General features: G+C 36.0%; 1 long non-coding RNA gene across 2 annotated transcripts in view; it reads left to right on the top strand.

Annotated features, from left to right (window-relative positions):
• Positions 1-7033, top strand: part of LOC126649650 (uncharacterized) — a 564626-nt gene that overhangs the window by 549738 nt on the left and 7855 nt on the right. The window lies entirely within an intron of this gene.

Genomic DNA, 7033 nt, shown 5'->3' with positions numbered 1-7033 from the left:
AAAATCTACATCTGAGAACTAAAGATAAATTTAAGGATACAATTTTCAAAACTTGGAAATAATCTTCTTCTTCTTCTTCTTCTTCCACTTCCACATAAACCTAAGCTAAAAATTTAAACAAAGTAATTAAAGGGACAACTCATATAGTTTTAGTAATTGTCCCCCAAAGGATTGAGTCTCACAAGTGCTTTCAGAAGAAATTCAGTTGGATATGGGACAGGTCAGTGAATCTAAAGAGTACATTGCTTTCTAACATTGATTTTGCAGCTCCAAAGCAGAAAGGTCTTTTCCTACAGACTGAAAGATGACAGGTGATGTTGAAGAATTGAGACGTGAAAATGAAACCCTTAACTGAGATCATATGTAGAGTAATATATGTGTACAGTCTGAAATTAATACAAAAGATATGCCAAAACCACACAACAATCCCTTTAAAATCCTACCCTAGAATTACATTAACAGTTATTTCTTGTTATATACTTTTAAGGACCATTATTTTAACACAAAGTATATTTTAGTAAATCAGTCTCATATCACTAAGCAAATAACATACTTGCCATGCCAATGTCATCCTTATTATACTCCTCACTTTTTCTCCTCAAATTATTCTCATCATTTATATCCAGTTCAAAGATTATTAGTTTCTTGTAATCTATAAAATATAAATTACTTCATTTATTTGTAGACTTGTTTAAATTGCATTTAAATACAATGGACCTAGTTCGTATATCTTATAGGACACCCTGTGCAGTGCTAATAAAAATAATTTCACAATGTGATATCTCATACATAAATTTGGGCATGTGTCTGTGTCTGGTTCCTTTTCTTTTTTTTTTTTTTTCTTTTTTTTTTTTCTTCTCTTTTAATAAGGCAGCTAATCTGTGTATAATCCTTTCTTTAAATTAAATTCTGACATTATGTGACAGAATCATGTTTGGAATTAACATAAATCTTGGTAAAGGCAAACCAAATAATTACTGCAGTCTTCTGATCCATCCTAATGTTCACACTTATTAACAAAGTTTTAGACATAAAGCAACCACTATCATTCATTTGGTGAAAATTAAAGATAATACAAACCAGTGTCAGTGGATTGACATTGCTAAGTTTTTAGGATACACTTCAGTATAAGGGACTTGGTATTGTAATTTAAGTATGAAGTACTGTAATAAAGTATGCTGACCTGTTCAAGTTAATTTCAGAAGCAGTACAGTATACTACCTGTTTTAGGTAGGAAAAAGAAAATACATTTTCTGAAGACACTTCGAAATTCTAGTTTATCAACAATTTTGGTACGGAGTTACCTGGAATACAAAGTTTTGTTTTATCCTAACAAAGATCTTTGGGAGATTAAATGCAGACTTCTAAAGATGGGATAGATCAAAAATTAGAATACTCAGACCTGAGAAACATAATTTTAAGGTATGCTTTTTTGCTGACTTGCTGTGATAAAAGATTATCTGGCATTACCAGAATAAATGCTTCCGAATTGGATAAAAATAAATAAATCAATCAACTGAGATTTGGGTTCTTTCCATATAGATATTTTTCTTCATTTGAGAAAAATGAGGGAAAATAAAAGTTAACATGTTCTGCAATATTAACCTAAAGGAAATGTCACCAATTTTTTCTCAAATTAGAACTATTTCTGGTAGTTAGTGGACTATATTTAGATTATCTTCTCTGTAAATTAACTAGCTTATTGCTAACATTTTTTTTCCCCATTAAAACAGTTATCCACAATCACACAGAGATCTGTATTTTTGAGTTTGTACCACAATATGGATGTGGAATCATAAATCTTTAGTTTTTTCAGGTAAGAAATTTTTTAAAACTTCAAAATATTTAAATAAATTTTTTCATTATACCACAACACACACAATCCAAATGCTGGATTTTGCATTTGCCCTTTCATAAAATTTGGTTGATGCACTTTTCCACCCTTTTTATGATACTCTGGGTGACTCTACCCTTCAATGTATTGACTCATAATCTGCAGCTCGGTGTTACCTTCAAGCTTGATTTCAGTCCATGCTCCATTGTCTCCTGGAGATGTTTGATAGTGATGTTAATTGGGACAGGTACCAGTATAGAGCCCTACTGTATCCCACTTTATTTGAAGATCATTATTACCATATTTCTATTTCTACTCTGAGCTAAACATTTCAGGTAAACTACATTTGTTTTACTTTTAGCTTTTTGATAAATTAAATTATTTGTTGAGGAAAAATTAAATGGGAAAACACATAGAAACATAAATGCACAAACCCCTTTTTTATTCCTTATTTAAACATGTGAGCTTCGTTCCATTGTGACATTTTAACCACAGAAACCAGTAACAGAAAATGGTGAAGGTAGGCAATGACCTTCTGAAAACACAAGATATATATGTAATGTGTCAGAATAATTCTGTTTCTTCTCTGGTTTCAAATTCATAACTGTCTTTGGGGGAAAAAAAAAAAAAGGAAAAAGAAACCAATGTTTTAATTTTCCTTGCAATATCTCCATATTTATTAAATGCAATCAGCATTTTGATGTGTTATTTTCTGTAGCAGAAATAACAGAAGAATTGTTATGGGTGCTTACCCTCATTTCTAATTTGAATTACAAAGAAATAAATTGTTTATATTCTGTTTTACACAATTTTGAACACTTCCTGTCAAATATTGTATGCATGCTTATATTTATATATAAATACACATGTATAAGAATGAATGTGTTCACTCTAAATACACACCTCATAATTTGCTTTAGAGGTCATAATGAAGTGTAATGTATTTTTTATATTGAATTTCCCTGTAATTGTGGTGTTGCAATTGTAGGCAGTAAAATAAACCCTGTTGTGGTGCAGATGTTACCAGGTTTTATGTTTTTATTGTACGCAAATTAAATTGTACAACTCCGGATTTGTCCTGAGTTTCCTGCATTCATTTCACAGGAAATACCTTGTATGTTCAATCACTCATGGTTGAACAAAAATTATCAGGAGGTAAACTTATATTTAGACAGCCAGACTTCTAGGCTTGGCTTCTGAATCCCCAGGCCCAGATAGAAAGCCTGGTGAATAGCAACTGTGTACTTCAGTCAGTTCTATGCACACAGAAGAATCCTTCATCTCCACCTTGTCCATAACCTCTGTGAAAGACATCTCAAGTTTGTGGTTCAGAGGAGAACTGTGATGTCACTGGGTGCTGTTAGGGCTTATCAAATAATTAGTAGGTTAGTGAAGATGTATCAATATCTCCAAATGTTTTTTTTTTTTTTTCTGAATCACAGATCACTTTGCATCTTGTTTAATCAAGGTTTCCTAACATAAAATATATCATACCTATGATAAGCACTCTTCTGCCTTTTTATTTTGACTTCAAAAATTTTGATTGTAAAAATTGAGATGGCAGATATTTGAAAAATATTTATCATATAGGAATAGAAATAAAACTAAAAAACTTGGAACATTAAAAATTATATTTCCAGTAAGGAAATTGACAACTGTGGAAATAATTTACTATCAGAATATTCTGGAGAAGAACCCAGGGGTCCTGGTGGACAACAAACTGTTCATGAGCCAGCAGTGTGCCCTTGGTCTCAAGAAGGCCAGTGGTATCCTGGGGTGCATTTGGAAGCACTGTCAGGTGCAGGCCAAGGGAGATGATACTGCCTCTCTACTCAGCCCTGGTGAGGCTACATCAGAAATGTTGTGTCCGGTTTGGGGCTTTTCAGTACAAGAAAGACATGAAGCTCCTGGAGCAGGTTCAGCAGATGTCCAGTAACAAATTAACAAAAGAACTGGAGCACCTGATTTATGAGGAAAGGCTGAGGGAGCTGGAAATGTTCAACCTTGAGAAGAGACGACTTGAGAGGGCACCTCACCAATGTATATAAGTATCTGAAGGGAAGGTGTCAAGAGAATGGAGCTAGGCTTTTCTTGTGGTGCCAAGCAATAGCACAAGAGGCAACAGGCAGAAATTGATGACAGGAAGTTCCACTTGAACATGGGGAAGAACTTCCATGCTATACTAGTGACCATACACTGGAATGGATTGCCCAGAGAAGTAGTGAAGTGTCCCTCACAGTAGATATTTAAGAGCTATCTGGATGCAATCCTGTGCAATGTGCTCTCTGCTTGAGCAGGAAGGCTGAACAGGATAATCCACTGTGATCCCTTCCAACCTAATCCATTCTGTGTTTCTGTGATTAGACAGAAATTAATAACAGTCTGTTAGTTCTCGCCAATGGTTCACCTAGGTAAATAATTGAGTGACAAGGAAGAGTACAAGGACACAGGAAACAGAATAATACCTTTCTAGTGCTTATTATCAATAGTAGAAACTGATTTGGAGAAAGAAAGGTGCTACAAATTTCATAGAATCATAGAATCACCCGGGTTGGAAAGGATCTCTGAGATCATCAAGTCTAACCCTTGGTCCACTACCACCACAGTTACTAGACCATGGCACTAAGTGCCACATCCAGTCGCATCTTAAAAACCTCCAGAGATGGAGAATCCACCACTTCCCTGGGCAGCCCATTCCAATGCCTGATTACCCTCTCTGTAAAGAGTGTCTTCCTAATATCTAACCTAAACTTCCCCTGGCAGAGCTCAGGACCATGTCCTCTTGTCTTACTGATAGCTGCCTGGGAGAAGACACCAAGCTCCACCTGGCTACAACCTCCTCTCAGGTAGTTGTAGAGAGTGATGAGGTCACCCCTGAGCCTCCTCTTCTCCAGACTAAACAACCCCAGCTTCCTCAGCCTCTCCTCATAGGACTTGTGTTCAAGTTCCTTCACCAATCTGGTTGTTCTGGGGTCCAGAACTGGACACAGCACTCCAGGTGTGGTCTCACCAGCGCTGAGTACAGGGGAAGGATCACTTCCCTCATCCTGCTGGTCACACTGTTCCTGATCCAGGCCAGGATGCCATTGGCCTTCTTGGCCACCTGGGCACACTGCTGGCTCATATTCAGCTTCCTGTCAATCCAAACTCCAAGGTCCCTTTCTGCCTGGCTGCTCTCCAGCCACTCTGTCCCCAGCGTGAAGCGCTGCAGGGGGTTGTTTTGGCCAAAGTGCAGGACCCGGCATTTGGCCTTGTTGAACCTCATCCTGTTGGAATCAGATCATCACTCCAGTCTGTCCAGGTCTCTCTGCAGAGCCCTCCTGCCTTCCAGCTGATTGACACTCCCCCCCAACTTGGTGTCATCTGCAAATTTGAAACAATAACTTTTGGTTAAGAGATAAGTGAAGATCCTCCTTGATTTAAATTTGAACTAAAGGTTTAGGAAAATTGTTTTACCACTAAATTTAGAAATCAAAGTATCTTTTATGTGATTTTTAAATGCCTATTCAGAGGGCTATTACCAAATAGCACTATATAGTTTATTAAAATTAAAGACAATATTTATAGCTATTGTTGTAGTCTTTCTCTTCCAGTTAGTGATATATTCAAATAGATAAATATTTTGAATTGTGAAGATGTGCAAAGCCATCTTGATGATATAACAGCTTTGGTCAAATAGTCCTTTAGATGAATAATTTTGATGTTCAGGAAGTACAAATTTCTGTTCTCGAGGTGACTGAAATTGCTCTTGAGATCAGAAGAGTATTTGAAGCAAAATATTTGTCACAACAGAGTTACTAAGAATAGTTATTACAGATAATATTACAGGAGAAAAGGTAGGCTCCATTTTGATTCATACTGACTTCAGAATTTAGCTGTCTGAAATAATCTGCATGAAAGTACAAGGGATGCTCTACACCCTGCATGGCTGCATTACAAACTTCAATTCTGACGCTGTAGGGTTATCCTTTCTTCAATATTTCTGCCCTATCTGTTCTAGATATGTCAAAGAAGCCATAAGAAACTAAATTTGCTAGATTAAAGCAGGTATTCAAATCATTACTTATTACCTTAAAGTTATGATGTTTTACTGCTACTGAATTATAATATATTCTTATTCATAATAAACTACTGGTATTTGTATGTCATGCAGAATGGAACAGGGGGTAGGAAAAGATAAGGTTTTTTTCTTCCTCTCAGATCTTGCTTCTTGCTGTTTTGAAACTTCTGACAACATAGACTCAACAGTAAACGTATTTTATGCAGAACCTAATTTTGTTAGCTAAGGAATCACGAACAGACAAAAATTGCTGTTGTATATTAGGTTAGGAGAAGGTATTACTAATCTAAGAACAACCGCACAAAACAGTCACAGGTGCTTATCAGCAAATTCAATTACACTAACAAAAAAATGGCTTATAAATGCAAAGCTAAGAAGGTGTTTATATCACTCAGGAGTTTTTTTCGCTGTTGCCTTTTCATAGATCTTTACCTGAATTTGATGAGATAGGAGTAAAAGGAAACATCAAGTATTCATAGGTAGACCACATATATTGAAAATAATGAAATTGCTCTGCATATAGTAGCTTACCCAGCAGATTGTCACAGCATGCACTCTCATTAGGATGTCTGCTTGAATCTTAGATTCCTGGCATAGGGTAAAAATAAAATATTCAGGTGATGGAGGCTAGACACAAGTATTTATCATTATACAAAACTGTTTTTCAGAGAACTGTGAAGTCTGTAGGTCTTTTGCAATATATATGTACTGATAGTAATCTTAGGCTGTTTTCAGATGCACTTTATGATTCTTCTTTATGATTTCTTCTTTAAACTAACCAATGATTTTTACTTTGTGTGAATGAAAATTTTAGTTTTGGGGATAGCAAAAGAAAAGCAGGGAAAATTGATTGTTTTGAGAATATTTTTGTATCAATTTGTATGCATTTGAGTTAATTCCTAGCCTGCTGGGGCACAGTGGCTCTTTATATCATTTAGTTTTGGTTCCTAGGAAAACCAGTTTCTAAAACTATGCAAGAATTACACAGTACATGGAAAGAATAAACCTGGATGAAACTAATAGCTGTGATAGAGAGAGGGAGGGAAGGAGAAGGGAGAAAAAGGAGGGAGGGAGGCAGCAAGGAAGGAAGGAGGAAGGAAGGAAGGGAAGAAGGGAGGAGAGATGAATATGGGAGTCTG

Source organism: Myiozetetes cayanensis, unplaced genomic scaffold (assembly GCF_022539395.1).
Source record: "Myiozetetes cayanensis isolate MyiCay16 unplaced genomic scaffold, myiCay2020 scf5-8, whole genome shotgun sequence".
Lineage (NCBI taxonomy): Eukaryota > Metazoa > Chordata > Aves > Passeriformes > Tyrannidae > Myiozetetes > Myiozetetes cayanensis.
The sequence above is the reverse complement of the archived record's forward strand: the minus strand, read 5'-3'. Positions and strand labels throughout refer to the sequence as shown.